Source organism: Asparagus officinalis, chromosome 8 (genome assembly GCF_001876935.1).
Source record: "Asparagus officinalis chromosome 8, Aspof.V1, whole genome shotgun sequence".
Taxonomy (NCBI): Eukaryota; Viridiplantae; Streptophyta; class Magnoliopsida; order Asparagales; family Asparagaceae; genus Asparagus; species Asparagus officinalis.
In genome coordinates, this window is record NC_033801.1 from 30461112 (window position 1) to 30484219 (window position 23108).

The following is a 23108-nucleotide window of genomic DNA, read 5'->3' on the forward strand; positions in this document are numbered from 1 at the left end:
GTGTTGCATTTGTTAGTGATATTTACATGTGTTTCTGGCCAATTTCTGCTTGTTGCCATGGCTTGTGTAGCAATCATGGCTTGTGTTGTTGTTTGTTTAGATGGGTTAATCGCGGATAGACCTCCTGTAGTGTCACCCATTTTGCGGATGGACTCCCTGTAGTATCGTCCATTTACTGACAGTCCCTCATATTTCTAATTATGCGGATAGGCCTACGTACTATTTGCTCAAGTGTAGTGAACGTTTTTTTTTAACTCTCCTATGAGCAAAAAATAATGAGCAATTGGGCATCTATCTCTAGTAATAGAACCGCAGGGGGTCTATCTGCTTTAATAGAGCTTTTTCACTTTCAGAGAGTCAAAAAATTTTCATTCAAGGGTCTATTTGCACAATTAGAAGGGCCAATCAGCAATGGGGTTGACGTTAACGGGGCCTATCTGCACTTAACCCTATTATAATCCATTGTTTATTAATAAGAGACATCAATAACTATGCTAACATGTTTTGATAGTGACTAAAAGAATCATTTTATAGCTCTTAATTTGACTACATGTATAATGCTTTCTTTTGAGATTTCAAGAAATGATTAGAGTTGATATAAATATGCTCTGTTAACTAATATGCCTAGTTACAGGAGATATGATGAATCAATATCCTGGAAAATCAAATCAAGAGGTATATCTTATATCTTCTATCTATATGATGAATAAAACTTCAAAATCACCGAAGTTATATTAAAATTAGTCCATCACATAATTAAAATTACTATTAGGTCCCTTTATCCTTATAAGTTGCTTCAAATCAATCCCTCCTCTTGCTTCCTGTACTCTTTCCTGGAAAGATTGATTTGAAAAATGACTTAAACAAGAAGGGGACCTAATGTCAAATAAATGACTAATTATAAAATAACTTGATAAATATATACAACACCTACTAGGCAAAGTTGTGATTCTAGACTTTGTAAAGTCTAAAAAGAATCTTGCTGACCCTTTGACTAAGGGATTATCCAGGAGTGTGGTTCTGGATTCATCGAGGGAGATGGGGTTAAGCCCATAAGAGAGGTCACTGACAATGTCAACCCAACCCTTATTTGGAGACTTAGTCCCAATGTTGGTTCAATGTAGTAGAAACAAGCTGGACTAGTGACACTCGTGTGGAGCATCGACCCAGATATATTCATATATCACTATGTAGCTTGTGCTACTACCCCTTCTCTATGATGACGATGCGCTTATGATACAGCTGGCTAGGCTGAGTTTTACTCTTAATAAGTCCAACGCGTGTATTGTGGGGGGTATTAAATAAACAGCTGTAGTACCATTTGAGGACTTACCTACGTGAGAGAGGGTGTGGGGGGGGGGGGGAGGGGGCTGGGCTAACCCTTAGAAACTCTCATGAGTCGGTTATTGTGAGCATGACCTTTATCGCTCAACCTGTTTTGCTCAATAGATAAAGACGTATTGTGTGTGTTTTTATCAATACCTGATTCAATGGGCCTAATTCAAGGCCTAGTCCATTATGTCCCTCAGGTGGCGATAAACTCACTAAGGAAATGTTCAAATCCGGAAGCAATCTCTCCCGAATTCACGATATGAAAGGTTGCCCAACCTATAATTGTTTTATGATTTCTTGATTTATTTATTGGTTTTGAGTTTTCAGTCAATATTGCCTTTTGGGGAAGACTGTTGGATATTTATTGAGAAAAGGCAAATTTGCCTTTGTGTTTTAGTCCCACATCAGAAATTGAAAAAGAATTCTCTCCCTCAACCCTATAAATGCACACCCCTTTTTCACATTCCAAGGAGAAGAAGAAAAGAAAAAAAATAAAGCTTTTCTCCTCTCTTTTGGTTTTTAAAGAAATTGTTTTTCCCTCTATAATTTTTGTTATTAATTTTATGGGTAATTTTCTTCATCTGAGCTGAAGCTCTGTACTCTCGCCCGAGTACGGAGGCCGGCCGTTTCCATGGGCTTTTATCGTTAGGGGGAGGGAACCATTTGCGCCAGGACGATAGGTGGGTTTTCAATCTTCTAGGGCAGTGATTACACGACTGCTTCCCGTCAGACCTGATTTTTCTAACTTATCTTATTTATCTTTCGATTTAATTCTGATTTAATTCGAATTTAATTTACATGCTATAACTTTGTTTTTATAAATTTCCAACAGCTTTTGTGGATCACCTGTGATTGTTTCAATTGCTACTCATTTCTATTTTTCCTCCTCACCAATTTCACATCCATCTGTCGCCTTAATACTTTACCTAAATTGCTCTTTTTCCCTTTTATCTTGTTTAATCATCCGCTGGGGTGTTGCAGATACTTGAATGATGAAAACCACTTTGGGGGCTTCGAACGTGAAGATCTAGAACAACTCTTTGAGGCCATGCGATCCAACTACAAGGCATGGGCCTCTGGATTTGCACCATTATGCATTGGAGGAGACATGGAATCTGTAGCAGTTCAAGAATTTCAGTCGTTCTCTCTTCAACATACGACCAGACATCGCCCTAAGCGTGCTACAAAGGATTTTCTCCGGTGATTTAAGAACAATCCCAGGACTCGTCACTGTCCCTTGCCACATCCTCCACCGAAGTGTTGTGCGCGGCGCGGAAGAGGGACAACCAAACGGACGTGCTTCGAGAACCAAATCAAACAAACGTCGAGATAAAGGCCATACAAATTAAAACAACGGCACAAATCCAAACACAATAGTTTTACGTGGTTCGGTAAATTGGCTACGTCCACGGGGCAAGAAGGGGATTGAGTTTTCACTAATAGAGAAGAAGAGTACAAACTGAAATTACAAAACGCTCAAACCAATCAACTAATCTCACCAACAAATCTCTTAATCTCTCCAAATAAACCCTCAAACAATTGCTCAGAAAAACTCTCCTTTTTTCTGTGCTCCAAATATCCCCAACCAATCTTAATCTCTCCAAATAAACCCTCAAACAATTGCTCAGAAAAACTCTCCTTTTTTCTGTGCTCCAAATATCCCCAACCAATCTCCAAACAAAGCCAAAGAAACCATAATTCGTATGTTGGTATTTATAGCAGACACCAAACCCAATAAGACTAGGAAACCAAAACTGGGCCTGACCCCATACGCGGTCGACCGTCACGCTCGACCGCGACCAACAAACAGAACCTAGAAACTCCTACAGGGTCTGGCGGTTGACCGCGACAAATGACAGAGCCCAAAAATATCCTACAGAGTCTCGTGGTCGACCGCGCCAAATCTAGACTCCTCCCAGAGTCTGTGCACCTTCTACCTTCGCGGTCGACCGGCCTTGCGTCGCGGTCGACCGCGCAGCTCCCAAAGTGACTCCTGCGCTTCCAAAACCTGTTCTTTACCAAAATTCACAGCGGTTTCTTCAATTCTCCACCTCGGCGAAGTTTCTACCAAAACTGAGCCAACACCGACCAAACCAAAATGCCTCACTTGTTGCGTCCAGTACACCATGACAACAGACTCATGACAACAGACTCCATCCACAACAAATCGAGACCCAAATGGGAGTGCGAACACTCAACAAACGTCGGTATCTACTCACCAAATCGGCTGCATCAAAACTGGCTGCCTACGTATCCTCTTGCCCAAGGAATCAAGCATTCACGTAGTTCACCCAAATGGCCTCCAAAGGCCCTCAAACAAAATAGTCTGCAACTCTTCACCAATATCATCTGCATCCAAATCCAAATGATCCCTAATCTGTGTCACCTCAGCTAAAATCCCAAATGACGTAGTATGATCTGGAGTAGGTGGAATAAACTCCACCCAACGTGGAGTAGCATCACCTCCACCTACTGCGATATCCAAACGACCTGATCAACACTCTCCACCCGCTGAGAGTCAAAAGTAGAAGCTCCCAAACGATAATCAAATGAGCCTCCGAATCCCAAACGCGCAATCGGATCAAATCTCGCATCCTCGATGTGATCAAATACTGGGTAACCAAATATCCGACGCCAACCAAAATCTAAAGCAGCTCTACCAGATCCAATAACTCCTAATGCAGCAGACGGCGACCTATGCATAGGATGACCCAAACATGTCGAAGCCCGCACACCAATGTCAATGCTCGACATCAAACGCCAATCCCCTCCAGAAAGGAACGACCCATCAAAACTGTCATCTCATCTCGTTGCCCTAATGTTTCCTCTCCAATGAAGTGTCTCAAACTGCCATGAGCTCGGCATAAATACAGTAGGTCCCTCTTGTACCTCCTTCTACAACCAGAATGAAGTACCTTCACCTTACTCCCAATACACTAATTCAACTGTTATTGACTATTAGGACTTCAAAATCAACGGGACTTGGTTGCAACCCACAAATGCCCAATACAATCCCCTGTAGGCGTCTAAAATTACCTATGAGAGCTTGCACGTCAGCTCGCGCGTGTCGGTCAACACGTACGCGTCAATCAGTTCATGCGCGTCGATCAACATGCGCGCGTCAATCAGTTCGTGCGCGTTGGTCAATGCGCGCGTGTCAACCAGCTCGCGCGCGTCAGTCAACACGCGTGCGTTAATCAGCTCGTGCGCATCGGTCAACACGTGCACGTTAATCAGTTCATGCGTGTCGGTCAGCATGTGCACGTCAATCAGCTCACGCGCGTTAGTCAACACACGCGCGTCAATCAGTTCGTGCGCATCGGTCAACACGCGATCATCAACCAGCTCGCACGCGTCGGTCAACACACGCGCGTCAATCAACTCGTACGTGTCGGTCAACACGCGCTTGTTAAACAGTTCGTGCGCGTCAGTCAACACACGCGCTTCAACCAGCTCGCGCGCGTCAGTCAACACGCACGTGTCAATCAGCTCGCGCGTGTCGGCCAACACGCGCACGTCAATCAGCTCACGCGCGTCGGTCAACACGCGTGTGTCAATCAGTTCGTGCGCGTTCGACGCAGTCCCGCAACAATACGTACAAGTCGGCGAGTCAACCGAAGTAGCGAAAAGTACAAGTCCCGCAAAGAAGTGTGCCAAAAGAGAAAGAATTTAGCAGAAGCGATGGACCTGCGCCAGCGCGGAAGGTTCAGGCCGACCCGCGCTAGCGCGGGTCAGATCTGATCCGACCCACGCCAGCGCGGGTTGGATATGATCCGACCCGCACATGCGCGGGTCGGATCTCTCTGTTCTGTCACGCGCCCCCCGCGAATCAGCAATGCCCGTCACGCTGTTTTGACCCCCGGACGCGTTTTCGGCGGTTTTCATAGGATTTATCTGTTCCAGGAGTTCCCAACCAACTTGATATCATCAACAAATATGATTAGGTTATTGTTAACCGAAGATAATGCCAAATCACTTATTCTCATCCAAATAACCGCACCTGAGGTCTATAAATATCAGCCCAAGGCCTCGATTTTGCAGATCTAGAATTTTATCAAGAGGACGAGGTGCTGCTGGATTGAAGAGTCAAGGAGCACGAAATTTTAGCAAAGGCCAACGAGATCCTGGCGAACTTCAGCACAAAGAAGAAGTCATTCGAAGGATCCGAAGCCCCGTACGTCCATTCCTTGAGATTAGACTTAGTCTTAATCTCGAGAACAGCTACTGATTTCGCTTGGTCGATTTTAGCATTTCAAGTGAATACTTCCTTGGTGAAGTAAAAGCTCCATCCATTTTCTGACAACCGGATCCGATCCGCAGTCGTCCACGAATAAACCCCGTCATCGGCCAAGAACTCACGCAAGCAAGCGACGATAAACGAATATTGTGTTTATTTTCAAGAGATTTGTAATTTTTATTTTTGTTATTTGAAATCATTTGTAAACGACTAAAGTTTTAATGAAAACAATGATGAAGGTGAATTTTAGCGAAAACAAACTGGCGATCACAGTGGGAGCCGGCAGCCTTTCTGCGAAGGCTGACGTGTCGCAACCCCGGATCCTCATCCCGGTTGAAACAGAGGTCGAATATGATTTCGACCAGGAAAAGTACGAGGAATACTTGTCCTCCTCCTCCAGATCGGCCTCTCCTCATAGATGCAGGAAGGCCTACTCCAAGAAGACTCGTTGGACTTCAGCTTCAGAAGCCCAAGAAGAAGATCTTCCCGCCATCGCTGCACTTGTAGCTTGCGACGCCGCAACGCCCCGCCGGCATCCGACGAGGCTAAAATCACGGATCTAAACCCCTTGAGCAAGGGGTTGACTGTTAATGATGTGCCCACTCTTTCAAAGAGAGCACGTCAAAGGCGACGCCAATGCCTCGCATGCCAGCTGGCCAAAGCCTTAGAGCCAGTTGATGGAATCCGCTATGAAGCGGATCTGCAGTCTAGGAGGCGCCAACCACCACAACAGCGAGTGGACAACCCCTCCTCTTTCAAACCAACAAAGAATGAATGAGTCCGCGTCAAAAGGACCCGATCGACTCTTGAAGAGCGGATTCAGAAATGCCGCTCATTGCTTACGCATGCTAGAATTCTTATGCAAGAGGCCAGAAAATTATAGAATGAAGAAGTGGAAAAGAAACCACAAAAACTACACAAAGTATGGAGGCTAAAGTCCAAGACGGTGGCCGAAAAGATCGAAAAACGTGGGTCACATAGATCTAACCCTCCAGCGCGCGGGACACCCAGATCCGACCCTCCAGCCCGCGAGACACTCAGATCTGACCCTCCAGCCCGCGAGACACTCAGATCCAACCCTCCAGCCCGTGGGACACCCAGATCCGACCCTCCAGCCAGCGGGTCACTCAGATCCGACCCTCTAGCCTGCGGGTCACTCAAGTCTGACCCGCGTCAGGGTCAAGACAAAAGATGTTCTGCACAAGTTTCTTCGATTCCATCGAGTTCATCACCTCCGGTAGAGATCCGTGACAGTGTGGATTTGTCTCGTTTTAAGATAACGATCACAAATCGCCTTGGCCCTTCACACGATGATCGAGGCAAAGCTCTAGTCAAAGAGCGCTCAGGCCCATTGAACGGATCTCGAGCAGTTTTTCAGGCTGGAGGTTGTGGTCGTCCTCCTAAGCAGTGGAGGAGAACACAGGAAGGGGAAAGTCCTATAACTGACCACATTGGATTGCGTGTCGAAGTCTAGGAGCCTGTTGAAGGCCGATGTTCGCGAAAATGTAGCCTCATACATGCGACTCCTGAAGACGCTAACAAAGCATTGAATTCTCAGAAGAAAACATACTCATCAGATGAGGACGTTACACCTAGGGAGTCGTGCCAACACACGATGGGTTGCTCCGGTCATCAGACCGATGAGTTGTACTATCAGGCCCGAGGTACGAACAAGTCTCGGAGGAGGAATAATCAAGAACCGGACTCTCATTGTCCGTGTTCTAAAATTATCAATGTGGTGTTGTTAGAATGTTGTTGTTCCAAGGCCGCCCCGGAGAGAGTTTCAGTGTTTGAAAGAATCTCCACCAGAATGTCCGAGTTCAAACCAAGGAATTTTATCAAGAAGACGAGGTGATGCTGAATTGAAGTGTCAAGGAGCATGAAATTTCAGCAAAGGCCAACGAGATCCCGACAACTTCAGCACAAAGGAAAAGTCATTCGAAGGATCCGAAGCCCGTACGTCCATTCCTTGAGATTAAGCTTAGTCTTAATCTCGAGAAGAGCTACTGATTTCGCTTGGTCGATTTTAGCGCTTCAAGCGAATACTTCCTTGGTGAAGAAAGAGCTCCGTCTATTTTCCAACAACCGGATCCGATCCGCAGTCGTCCACGGATAAACCCCGTCACCGGCCAAGAACCCACGCAAGCAAGAGACGATAAACGAATCTTGTGTTTATTTTCAAGAGAGTTGTAATTTTTATTTTTGTTATTTGAATTCATTTGTAAACGACTAAAGTTTTAATGAAAACAATGATGAAGGCGACTTTTAGCGAAAACATCCCCAACACAGGAAACCAAAATACCAAATTTACCTTCCAATGATACCTCATTGGAAGGCCCCCGAATGCCTGAATGAACATCAAATAGAAGACCCCTGAATTATCAAATAAAAGTTCCAAACTCCACCTCGGTCTCCTTACTCATACCAACGTGCTCAAAAGGGCTTCAATATGCAGGTCAATGGCACTTCTCAATAATCCAATGCACCGTATCAATAAACAAATAACCCAGCATCAAATCCTTCTATCTCGGCCAACTATCTCAAAGCACCAACAAATGAAGAATAGACCCAAACTGATAAAGGAGAGAATTTTACCTCCAAATAAAACCCTAACAAGAGTCTCCAAACGATCTCACCCCGCACGACGGCAACAAGATCCACAAATAGAAAAAAATCACACCTTTATCTCCAAGCGCCAACAAACCAAAGAGGAAATAATGAAGAATAGATCCAAACTGAAAAGGATAGAGTCTTTACCAAAAAGATCCCACCTTTCTCACCAAACGAAGCCCTAGCCGAACTTCCAAATTGATCTACTCCTCCAACCAAGACAAAACCCTAAATCTAAAATCTGGAGCTCTGATACCAATTGTTGTGTGTGGCGCATAAGCGGGACAACCAAACGGACGTGCTTCGAGAACCAAATCAAACAAACGTCGAGATAAAGGCCATACAAATAAAAACAATGGCACAAATCCAAATACAATAGTTTTACGTGGTTCAGCAAATTGGCTACATCCACGGGGCAAGAAGGGGATTGGGTTTTCACTAATAGAGAAGAAGAGTACAAACTGAGATTACAAAACGCTCAAACCAATCAACTAATCTCACCAACAAATCTCTTAATCTCTCCAAATAAACCCTCAAACAATTGCTCAGAAAAACGCTCCCTTTTCTGTGCTCCAAATATCCCCAACCAATCTCCAAACAAAGCCAAAGAAACCATAATTCGTATGTTGGTACTTATAGCAAACACCAAACCCAATAAGAACAGGAAACCAAAATTGGGCCTGACCCGATACGCGGTCGACAGCCACGGTCGACCGCGACCAGCAAACAGAACCTGGAAACTCCTACAGGGTCTGGTAGTCGACCGCGACAAACGACAGAGCCCAAAAATGTCCTACAGGGTCTCACGGTTGACCGCGCCAAATCCAGACTCCTCCCAGAGTCTGTGCACGTTCGCGGTCAACCGGCCTTGCGCCGCGGTCGACCGCGCAGCTCCCAAAGTGACTCATGCGCTTGCAAAACCTGTTCTTTACCAAAATTCATCGTAGTTTCTTCACAAAGACTTTGCGGTGCCAGTCGTCGTGTCTGAGTATTGGCATAAGAATCTTGGAGGTGAGTCCATTGTTGAGGTTATGCCTTCGAATGGACTTTACCGCAGTTGAGTTCACCTGATACTGTGATCCCTGTATTGGCATAAGAATCTTGGAGGTGAGTCCATTGTTGAGGTTATGCCTTCGAATGGACATTTACCGCAGCTGAGTTCCCCTGATACTATGATCCCTGTGCTTCTCAGGCACATACGATATGATATCGAGGTTTAATTTACAAGCCTTGATTTCAATGAATTGGTACATTTGACATGGTCACTTAAATTAGATGGTCACGGTCATGTAAGTTGGATGGTGTATGTAATTAGCTAGTGTGCTTCGTCAAATTTCTATGACGATGTAGATCTGTTGTATTGGTCTAGTAAGGTTTAGCAGCAATGTATGTATATTAAGGGGTTATTGGTTGGGATATTTTGGGGGATAATGGGATAATTTTGGGTATTCTATTTCACAGTATTATTCATTGGGATAATGAAACAAGGATAATATATTTTTGTATTATTGGTTTTTTGGAACACTAGGGGGGTTATTGGTTGGGATATTTTGGGGGATAATGAGATAATTTTAGGGATTCTATTTTATAGTGTTATTCATTGGGACAATGGAATAAGGATAATTTTTTTTTGTGTTATTGGTTTTTGGAACACTAGTGAGACAATTACACCACTTGGGATAAAATTACCCCACTCATATACAAAAATTTTGCACTTGGGATAAAATTACCCCACTCATATACAAAAATTTTGTCCCAATAGTAAAAATTTACCTCATCCTCCATATTGGAACAATGTTGTTCCACTTTGAAGGTAATTGGGATAATTTTAAAATATTTTTGTATTACTTAACTAATACATGCAATTATGTTATAAATATATGACATGATATATAAAATGTAACATATATTAATATTTTAAAGACATAATTTAATAACATATATTAATAATATTATATATTAGTAATTATAGTATAACATATTTATTATAATTTTATATAATATTATAATAACATATATTAATAATATTATGTAATATATTATTATATAATATTAATTAGTAATTATAGTATAACGTATTTATTATAATATTATATAATATTTTAATATATATTAATAATATTATATTTCATGCTGAACTTCCAAACACGTGAGAGACACGAAGCAAACACACGCATTCAAGTGTTATGCCAGCGTCCACACGGTTGGACATGATTGTCTTTGTTTTCTATATTTAGTTCCTTTGTTTTCTATTAATGTCCTTATTAGTTAAGCTAGTTATTAAGGAAAAAGAAGAAATAAGAAAAAGTCAGCGATCACTGAGTAAGCGCTTATATTTTTTATTTTAATTTTTGAGATACAAAATTAGGAGGAGCACATGCTAGATCTTTAAGATGCAGGATTGATAGTAAATCATATATATATTTTAGGAAAAATTGCTTCTAGGCCTCAAATTTATATTTTCAATATGCTCTAGCCCCTCCTACTTTTTTTAATGTTCTTTAGCCCCTCCTTTTTGAAAAAAATATGGCCAAGCCCCTCCATCATGATTCCAGCTCATTTCAGCACTTGATTAGACATGCCAGCTCATGATTAGACATATCAGCTGACTTAAATCCCGAATTTACCCTCCTCTTTCTCATGTCAGTGGATGTTAACTCTTTTCTGTAACATGTTAACTCTTTTCTGTAACATGTTAACTCTTTTCTGTAACATGTTAACTCTTACAGCTAACATGTTAACTCTAACAGCTAATATGTTAACTCTTACTGCTAACATGTTAGCTGTAAGAGTTAACATGTTAGCTGTTAGAGTTAACATGTTAGCTGTAAGAGTTAACATGTTAGCTGTAAGAATTAACATGTTATCTGTAAGAGTTAACATGTTACAGAAAAAAGTTAACATTTTAAAGAAAAGAGTTAACATGTTACAGAAAAGAGTTAACATTTTACAGAAAAGAGTTAACATGTTATCGAAAAGAGTTAACATGTTACAAAAAAGAGTTAACATTTTACAGAAAAGAGTTAACATCCACTGACATAAGAAAGAGGAGGGTAAATTCGGGATTTAAATCAGCTGATATGTCTAATCATGAGCTGTCATGTCTAATCAAGTGCTGAAATGAGCTGGAATCATGATGGAGGGGCTTGACCATATTTTTTTCAAAAAGGAGGGGCTAAAGAACATTAAAAAAAGTAGGAGGGGCTAGAGCATATTGAAAATATAAATTTGGGGCCTAGAAACAATTTTTCCTACATTATATCCTATGATACTATATTATAATATATTAAACTAAATAATATATTATTAAAGTATTATATTATATATTATTCATATATTATATCAATTATTATATAATATAGCATACTAATATAATAGTAATTAGTAATTATTGTATAACATATGATATTTTTGTATAAATAAAATAATATTATATCAAATATTATATTATTAAAATATTATATTAAATATATTGATATTATATTATATTAATTATTATATATAGTATAGCATGGTAATATAATATAATATAATATAATATAATATAATATAATAATTAATAATAGTAATTTGTAAGTATAGTACAATATATTATATTTTAATATTAAAATAATATATATATTATAAGAATATACTAAATAATATACTAAACCAATTGGATAAGTTAATTTAGAAGTAATTAATAGATAAAAATTATATTTTAATAAAGTGCCACATCATCAATTATCCCACATGAATTGTCAAATTAAATGCTCAAATTATTCTATTATCCCACTTTACCCCACTCAAAATATCCCAAAGGAGTAAAATTGTTCCATTGAAACAATTTTTTCAATTGGCCCCAATTTGTCCCAACCAATAACCTCCCCTAGTGAGACAATTACACCACTTAGGATAAAATTACCCCACTCATATACAAAAATTTTGTCCCAATAGTAAAAATTTACCCCATCCTCCATATGGGAACAATGTTGTTCCACTTTGAATATTATATAATAACATATATTAATAATAACATATATTAATAATAACATATAATATTTGGAATAATGTTATAGTTAATATTATATAATATTGTAATAACATATATTAATAGTATTATGTAATATATTATTATATAATATTAATTATTAATTATAGTATAACGTATTTATTATAATATTTAAATAACATATATTATTATATAATATATTATTATATAATTAATTTATAAAATATTATTATAGTTATTATATATGACATACTATTATAATATAATATAATATTAACTAATATTAGTAAAATATTATGATATAATATAATATAATACTATAGTTTGAAATAATATAATATATTATAATATATTAAATTAAATAATATATTATTAAAGTATTATATTAAATATATTATTCATATATTATATAATGTAGCATACTAATATAATGTTAATTAGTAATTATTGTATAACATATTATATTTTTGTATAAATAAAATAATGTATTATATTAAATATTATATTATTAAAATATTATATTAAATATATTGATATTATATTATATTAATTATTATATATAGTATAGCATGCTAATATAATATAATATAATACAATATAATAATTAATAATAGTAATTTGTAAGTATAGTACAATATATTATATTTTAATATAAAGTAAAATAATATTTATATTATAATAATATACTAAATAATATACTAAACCAATTGGATAAGTTAATTTAGAAGTAATTAATAGATAAAATTATATTTTAATAAGATACCACATCATCAATTATCTCACATGAATTGTCAAATCAAAGGCTCAAATTATCCCATTATCCCACTTTATCCCACTTTACCCTACTTAAAATATCCCAAAGGGGTAAAATTATTCCATTGGAATAATTTTCCCACTTGGCCCCAATTTGTCCCAACCAATAAACCCCCCTAAAGTTACTGGAAGTCCCTTGTGCAATATATCTTCGCTACCTTTCTTTTATGCGAGAACTTCTTAAAACTTAATATTTGTGAATGTTTACCGTCGGGTTACGAACGGTTAGTGTTGCATTTGTTAGTGATATGTACATGTGTTTCAGGCCAATTTCTGTTTGTTGCCATGGCTTGAGTAGCAATCATGGTTTCTCTGTTTTATTTCTCTCTTTCGTATTGTTTGTAACATGAACTTTTTTTAAAAACAAATTCTGACATGGTGTACTGTTAATAGTTGTTTCTTTAGAGTCCGTTTGGTTGGTTTCCTAAAATCAAAGAAAATGAAATCGGTACAAGGAAATCAATAAAATAATATTTTTATCCATTTCCATTCCTAAAACTCACCCATAACATTCAATAAAATATTATTTTTATCATCCAACTCATCTCATTTCATCTCCTTTCTTACCTTTAAAAATAAACCAAACACAAGAAATGTGTCACATCATCCAACTCATCCCATCTCATCTTATCTCATTTTTAAAAATCACACACATCATCCAATAATATTGTGACAACTCATCTTATCTCATTAAACCTTCCTTTCCATCCATTTCTTCAAAAAAAAAAAAAAAAAAGAAATTGATTTCCTTAAGTATGTGTCACGTCATCCAATAATATACCTCCAACTCATCTCATCTCATCTATTTTCTTATTTTTAAAAATGAACCAAACACAAACAACCTCAAAACATCATCCAATAATATACCTCCAATTCATTTCCTTATTTTTTTAACCAACCAAACAATCTCAAAACAATTTTTTTTAAAAAAATCACTCACATCATCCAATAATAAGGTGACAACTCATCTCATCTCATCTCCTATTCTATAATTTCATTCATTTTTAAACCAACCAAACAACCTCAAAACAATTATTATAGGAAATATGTTTCCTATTCTTTGATTTCCCTTTTTTTTTTGCGAAACGAACAGCTTAGATGGCTTAATAGCTGATAAATAATGCTAGCGACACACCATGAACCACACTCTTAACCACACCCTAACACTCTCTATAGTATTAGTGGGCCATGCATGATATTTTTAAAAAAATATCATGCATGGCCCACTAGCACTATAAAGAGTGTAGGTGTGTGGTTGAGAGTGTGGTTCATGGTGTGCCCCTAGTGGGACTCATAGCGGATAGACCTCCTCTAGTGTCAGGGCCGGCCCCGAACTTTGGGTTGCCCTAGCCCAATCCAATTTTGGTTGCCTCTTATATTAAAATTTGGTACGAACAATAACGATAAAAATGAATATATATAATACAATTTAGCATTCTATATTGGGTTTAAACTAAAAATATTTTCATGCAAAATCAATATTCATATAAGAAGAGATTACATTTGTGCTACAATTTAATTCAAAGAAAAATACTTCTCCTTGTATTTTTTGAAGCGAATTATTCAATTAAGTCATTATACTCAAGTTTCTCCAAGTATTCATTTTCAATTGATATCATTGCCAATCCATTCAATCGTTCTTGTGACATGGTAGTGCGAAGATAACTTTTTATCAATTTCAACTGTACTGTAGTCATGGTGTACTGTAGTCTGTAAATATAATTATATAACATATATGATAAAATCACAATAAACTAAACTTAGCAATATCAACGAAGGATAAATATATCATTGTTCATAACCCCCTTCACTCATATGAAAACAGTATGAAAGACAAAAAGGTTGGCTCCTATTTATAAATTATAATCTTATCCTTCATATAAATATATGTGCTCATCTCATCAATAACAATGTATGTCTTTCTAAAGTTGGCTCCTATTTAGTGCTGCATTTATCAGCTCATATCTGTAAGATTTTGACTGTTATGATTTTTCTTAAGAGAAATGTATTGTAAAATGCATGAGGGGTGTAGCTGTGGAGAAAGATTTACAATTGGCTCCTTCATAACCCCCTTCATATATAGCTTTGTGAATTTCTTCAAGAATCAAGAAAAGCATCACCCATAAAATTGCCAGGTTTAAAATTGAATTTTCAAGGGTTACTTGCGGACAGACCCCTTATCTTCCCAGTTCCCAATTGCCCAATTAGCAATATCATTATTATTAAAACAAACCCTAATTTCATTCCAAAACATCATAACCCCTAATTTAATTCTTCAACAACTAAGATTCAACCAAACTTCAAAATCAAAAATCTTAATTTCATTGCAAAATAATAAAACCCCAAATTTCTGTCCAAAAACCCTAAAATTATTTAGTTAAAAAATTTTACTTGATGGAGTGAAGCCTGAAGGACGGGTCTGACGAGAGCAGAGTAAAATCGTTGGAGGCTCGCCGGCGACGGGAAGGAGGAGAGGAGCCGCCGGCTCGGGAAGGAGGACTGGAGGAGAGGAGAGTTTTCTCTCTTTCTTATTATTTTTTTTTTGAGGGAACAGAGATGGGAAATTGGGAATGAGTGCTGACGGAAATATAATTACAAATACAACCCCTAACATTTTTTGTATAAAAATCCTCTTACAAAGTCTATTTAAAAAATCAAATATAATTACAGTTTGAGGGGTGTAAGAGCGGTCGGGATGAGTTGCCCCCCGGCCCTGGGTTGCCCCAGCCCCGGGGCTTGGTGGGCTTACCCCAGGGCCGGCCCTGTCTAGTGTGGCCCATTTGCGGATAGTCTCCTTGTAATATCGTCCATTTTACTGACAGACCCTTCTAGTTCTAACTATGCGGATAGACCTATGTACCATTTGCTCAAGTGTGAATAGTCCCTCATAGTGAATTTTTTTAAAACTCTTCTAAGAGTCAAAAAAGATTAGCAATTGGGCCTCTATCTCTACTAATAGAACTGCAAGGGTCTATATGCCTTTATAGAACTTTTTTTCATTTTCAGAGTCTCAAAAAAATTTCACTCAATGGTCTAATTGCGCAATCAGATGGGTCTATCCGCAATGGGATTATACTAGGGGGCACTATCTGCACTTAACCCTTGTCGGATTTAGTGATTATTGAAGTCTCTGTTACTAAGCTTATGCAGCAGTTTGTTACCACGTAATTGGAGTCAAGTGATAGAAACTAGAATTTAGTTGAAAAAAATAATATCTCTGATATGCAGAATAGGATTTATGCATATATAGATTCCTTCCTCTAGGTAAAATAACAAAATTACACTTGCAAGTTTGTTAAATTAGCGGTTTTACATTTCGCTACAACGCAATTTCAAAAGTAATATTAATTCATTGTTCTTTTTGTTAAAAACAAGGTCCAATCGAATTAAATTTTTTTTTTTAATTATTCAATTATTACAGACAATGTAGTTGTGACGAAAGAAAAGAAACAGTAAAAGCTACAATCGTTTTGTAATTGCCACGTCTAATTTTGGCATACCAAATATATAAATAGTATAATTACAAAGTAATAAAAAATAAAAATAAAACTTCTGTGATGATAAAGCAGAAACCGGTGCCAACATAATTACATACCCTGGAACTGGAATGGTTGGGCGTTAACCCTAACAATGACTACGAGCATAATTCTATGTTATTTTCTGGGCAGTTAAAGTAAAATACTTCCAACTTTTCTTGGAGAGGATGGGTCTCAAACTCGAAAACCTAGCAAGATAACTATTAACTCTGACGAGATTCAGCGATTTAACAGGTATTAGCTCAGTAATCATCTTAATCAAATATAAGAGAAAGTACAAGTGAGGTTACCTCAATTAAAAGAAAGAGGGGAAGCAAAAGAAAATAGAAAGTGACATATGCAGCAGTTCTCGTGTAAGATTGGACCACCTTTCTCTGTCTCTCCTTTTTCTTAAATTCAACTGCAACTGAAAATGAAATAATATTTTAATTTCATATTTTATTTGCTTGATATCGAAATGTTTTCATTTTATTCTGACAATTAAATCATAACAACTAGTCGGGAATAAACAATAAATTTTAGTTAAGTAATCAGGAGTTACAATCACTTCTGCAATGACTTACAAAAAGAATTATTTCCACGAAGTACCTGGTCACAATTTTTCCAAATAATTAAGAAGAAAAAAAGGGGGAAAAATATTACAGCAGGAAGATTAAATGGACTAAGAACTAAGGTTTGACTCTGAATCCAAACCAGTAGAAATTAGTTTAAGGACCAAATTGTTCCATTGGCTCTGAGATTCAAGCATCTAGAATATTCTTAATGTCTGAATATAATCAAACTTCAGGATTTAATAGCAGAATTATCGGAAAGAAATTTTCTGCAGGTCGTTATGATTCGTGCTACTTGGACTTACGAGAACAAGCCATTCTGAAAGCTATCTTAAGTGCATATTAATTGTCTTTATTTGATTTTGAATATCCTAGTAACATTGTACTTGATTAATTGCCAATATTTGGTTCGAATTACCGCTTGAATTACAAAAGTTCCAAAAAGACCTACAAAAAATAGAAATAGATGACTGGAATTATGATTCGAGCACTTTGTTTCGAATCCAAATTCATTGGACCGAATTGAAATAGGACTATCATTTATCCATTTTCTCTCATGATTCTATAAGAGATTAATTAATTTATATTGTATTTAAGAAAAACTTTCCTCTTGATTTGTATGTCACATTTTTACAAATTCCGGAAGTGCCCTCACACTCTGAAAAGTAGAGGAGAAGTTCTCACGCTTGGAAAACACAATAAAAATGATCCTACAAATGGAAAAAATCAACGGGAATGTTCTCCAATTCTAGAAACTTAAGGGAAATAATCTTATAGAAATAGTCTTATAGAAAAACTCAATAAAAATGATCCTACGAATGGAAAAAATCAACGGGAATGTTCTCCAAGGATAACTACTCACCAGTCTGGCTGAACAAAATAAACAGAGAATGACTAGTAGAAAAATGAGCAAACTAGATGGAGCAGACTAGATGGAACTATTTTCCGTCTAGTTTGAGGCAAATTGACGAAAAAAACTCTGTCTAGTTTGCTCCGTCTAGTTTGAGGCAATTTAGACGGAATTTTTCATCTAGATTGCCAAATTAGACGGAAAGATTATTTTTCTAAAAACTTTTTCAGTCATCTTATACGGAATTTCTATCTAAGATGCAACCTAAACGAAAATTCCGTTTAGGTTTCCACAAAATAAACTAACAACTAACCTTTCCCCACACCCCAGGTCCAACTCATCAATCCCCGCCTTGGCATGTGCAACCCGCACATCCCACGAATCCCGATCGTCCATCTCCAAATGTAGCCCAACGGTCACAAGCCGTCCAGCTCATCGATCCACGACTCCAGCATCCCTCCAATCAAAATCAATCCCCTTCCTCTATAAAATACCAAGCCTTCATGCCCAATTCCTCCTCATCTCAAGTGACCGAAATGCCCCCTGCTCCCTTTATCCTAATAAATCTATCGAACCCTCAAAACTCAGTCCCCCTGTTCTCAATCTCAAATGGCGCCTAAGGTGGAGAAGAAGCCTGCCGAGAAGAAATCCGCAGCAAAGAAGCCGGAGGAGGAGCACAAGTCGGAGAAGAAGGCAGAGAAGGCCCCCACCGACAAGAAGCTGGCCTACGAGGCCTCCCGCCTGGCCCGCTACAACAAGAAGCTTACCTCCTGCGAGATCTAGACCTCCGTTCGCCTCGTCCTCCCTGGCGAGCTCGCCAAGCACGTCGTCTTCGAGGGCTCCAAGGCCGTCACCAAGTTCACCAACACTTAGACCGCACTAGGCTAGGGCTTCTCTGGTGGGCGATTCGAGGATCTAGGTCTCGTTTTTAGTAATATTTTTTCTTGTTTTGTCGCTGTTTAGTTGTTATCTATAGTGTAATTACTTCCTTTTATGTCGTTAATGAAAAAAAGCGCACTTTTTTTAATATTCATCTCGTGTTATGGATGGACTTGGATTGTTGGATGTGCGTATTGGATATGAATATTGCTTATATTTGATTGGATGTGTTTATTAAATATATATTAATTATGTATTCATGTGTATATCATGAATATAATGTACAGGGAATCAACATCTTTAAAAATTTGCAAAAAAACACAACCTAGACGGAATTTCCGTCTAGGTTGATTCAACCTAGATGGAAATTAGGTCTAAGTTTATATATAGCAACCTAGACGGAAGATCCGTCTAGGAAGCAACCTAGAAGAAAATTTTGTATGGGTTACTTTCTAGATAGAATTTCCTTCTAGGAAGCAACCTAGATGGAAATTCCGTTTAGGTTGCTTTCTAGACGGAATTTCCGTCTAGGAAGCAACCCAGATGGAATTTTCGTATAAGTTGCTTCCTTGACGGATTTTAGTTATCCGTTTAGGATGATTTCCATCTAGTTTGATCAACCTAGATTGATTTCCGTTAAGGTTGATCAACCTAGACGGAAATCTAAGCAACCTATAAGGTTTTTTCCTTCTAGATTGCACGTTTTTCTACTAGTGAACATATAGCTCTGTCTAAGTCTCTGAAAAAATAAAAAGCCCCTGAACAAAGATCATGAGATGACAAGAGTACAAAAATCACCAAAAAAAAAAAAAAAGTTAAACAAAGATAAAACCCTCATCACAACATAAAACCAACAACCTGAAGCCATAGCTTCTATTTAATCCTTAATCAATTCTTGAGCTAGCTTCATCCACCTTCAGTTCCCACCTTTGCACGGACCCTTGAGATGAATGTAAAGATACTTAGCAAGAAATATATACATGCACATAAGATAAATATTTACTTGCAATTTATTTTATTAGGAAACTTTTTTAAACAATAATGCATTGTAATATAGTTCATACATATTACAATTATTTTCCACGAGATCGTCTGGGTATATTTATTGTTGTTTGTCTTCTATTTATTTGCTCATTTGAACCGGAGGCCCTGCCTATAATAAGATTCGGAATGTTAGTTTGAGTATCAAGATCAGTCATATCAAGCGCGACATTTTGTGTGTAGGAGAAGTCTTACTAAACACATTAGATGTCCTAATTGGCTAATTGCAATTATCTTCATTTTCTTCATCATTTTTTCACTGTTATTATGAAGAACAACGGATCTTGGCTCCTTGTATAGAACCACCCAATCAATCATGACATTCAGATCTTTCACAAAGAAGCACTGATCCCCTTGTTCTGTGAAAATAAATTTCTCATTAAGATATATTTCTTTGTCGAGATTGATCCAAGTGTAAACATATAATGATCCTTTTGTATTTTTGAGGACACCATCGAACCTTAAACATCATGTAATTATATTATTTTTATTTACCAAAACTGTAGATTACCTCCACAATATCTTCTAATTACCCATAATATAGTATGTCAACTAGAATTAAGTTCTGCTCTCTTGTACTTAAAAAAATTCTTGAGAAAAATAAACCATGACCACACTATTCTGAGTTACCCTCCTATCATCAGTCTCTAGTGTTTGGAGTTTATACCCATTGATGAGATGTTCATTATAACATCTTACTTCATAGAGAATGTTGCGCATGAATAATAATTTTATTTGAGAATGTAGTGCCATCAAGAAGTGATTTTTTAGCCTAAGTCAAACAATATTAGAGAATATTTAAGACAAGTTTAACTTAAAATTATAATATAAAAGTTCAAAACTAAATTATACAACACTTACATCATTTTGAACCAATTAAGAAATTCTTTCTTATATTTTTCTGAATATTATGCGTCCTACCGGTTATTTCATTCTTAAGCCTTTCCATATGTCGCCTATTCATATAATATATAAGATTGTAGTGGTAAAAGTAAATGAACATATATCAATATTATATTACTAATTTTATTTGTTATCTTCAGTAGTCTTGGAAAATAGCAAGATTTTCCAATACATATGAATGAATTTGGTCTAAGAGTGATCTTGGATATTTTTCACGCTTCTTATCCTTAGTTGGTGCCTGATGTGCAGTTTTCTTCTTGTGCATGTAACGTGATGCAAACACAAAACATTCTTTAGCCACATATCCTTCAGTTATAAACCCTCCAGAGGGCTCGATTAGAAACGTTGTGTTTCATGGTACCCAAATATCTTAAAATTTTAAAAAAGAATTAATTATTATGAAGTACAGATAAGAAATACATATATAATTAATGAACGTGATGAAATTCCTAACCTTTCAATCAGATACATCCAATGATAAGTAATAGGACATGTGATTCTAGCATCTTTTGCAAGATGTTAGGTAAGATGTACCATGATCATAAAAAATAAAGGAGAAAATATTATTTCTATATTGCATAGAGTTACTTGGATTCAGCTTCAAGTTTTTTAAACTCATCCACATCTATAACTTTAGAACATAATTTTTTGAAGAATCCACAATACTCAATAATAATCTTTAACGCTTCTTTCTCCACATTGTTACGGAGTACAACCAGGAGAAATTAATAAAGAAGGACATGGTAATCATGAGTCTTTATACCTAAGAGTTTTCTCTCTTGCACCTAGATATTATTCTATATGTTAGCAGAGTAACTAGTTGGTGACTTTACCGATTTGAGGATCTCACAAAATCTTTACATCTGCTCATTCGACATTGTAACACGAGATGGAGGCAACTTTAATTTTTTAAGACCAACATCTTGTGCTTGCAAATCATTCCAGATATTCAATGCATACAAGTCTTGTCAAGCCCGTAGACTGTCCTTCAACTTATTGGTTTCTTATAGGAGGGTTGATACTATATTGTCGCAAATATTTTCTCAATATGCATAACATCTAAGTTATGCCGGATTTTAAGCTTTTGCCAGTAAGGAAGCTAAAAGGAGATACTAAATTTAGTCCATCCTCTAAGAAATTTTACGGGTTCATTCTCAACATGCACTCTTTGGACCTTTCTCTTACATTTTAATAACTTTTTGTTCTTTTAGGAATCTCTTACTCCGAGTAGGTCATACTTAAAATATCGATTTTTTTTCCAAACCTTACTTTTGGATACCCCTCAAACAACATTACTATCTCAACTCCAGCCAGCTGACATGGCTTCTTTCTCGTCTCAATTGTGTCATCAAACATAATAAATAATTTTCTATACTTATGACTCGAGGGCAATGACCTTCAATTAACCTAATAACAGCTCTTTCAGTCATGTGGTAATTGAAGGGCTTCAAATTCCGAACCACATATAGGACAAGCATACTTACCCTTAGTAGACCAACTGGACAAATTAGCATAAGTTAAAAAATCATTAATTGTTGACATTAGAATAGCACGTAATCTAAACGACTCTTTAAAATGGGCATAATATGTCAGTACACCCTCCAACCACAACTATTTTAGCTCATCAATTAGTAGCTCTAAATAGATATCAATATCATTATCTACTGCCTGTTTAACAGGTATCAATAATGATAGTATCATATATGACTGTTTCATACAAAGCAATGGAGTTAAATTATATGGTATTAATACAACTAGCCACATAGACCAGCCTGAACTTATAACCCTAAATAGATTAAATCTATCACTAGATAGATCCAGTCCGAACCACATACAAGACAAGCATACTCACCCTTAGTAGACCAACTGGATAAATTAGCATAAGCTAAAAAATCATTAATTGTTGACATTAGAATAGCATGTAATCTAAACGACTCTTTAAAATGGGCATAATATGTTAGTACACCCTCCGACTACAACTATTTTAGTTCATCAATTAGCATCTCTAAATAGACATCTATATCATTATCCGGTACGTGTTTACCAGGTATCAATAATGACAGTATCATATATGGCTGTTTCACAAAGCAATAGAGTTAAATTATATGGTATTAATACAACTAGCCATATAGACCAGCCCAAACTCATAACCCTAAACAGATTGAATCCGTCTTCTAGTTTGGCTTTTAGGCACTGGGCAGATTGGCGGTCAGACTTAGCATGCTCCATAGCATGATCCCTCTTTTGCCTCCCTCGTGACACCTCCTCGGATAAAAATTTTATCCTCTTGTTCAGCTCGTGGAGTTTGTGCTTGAGCCTATCAATCTCTACAGCTTTCTGGCTATTTGAGGCCTTTAAGATGTCG

General features: G+C 37.0%; 2 pseudogenes; both read left to right on the top strand.

The window, feature by feature from the left end:
• On the top strand, positions 58-9399 carry LOC109821075 (annotated as a pseudogene).
• Positions 18530-18793, top strand: LOC109822071 (annotated as a pseudogene).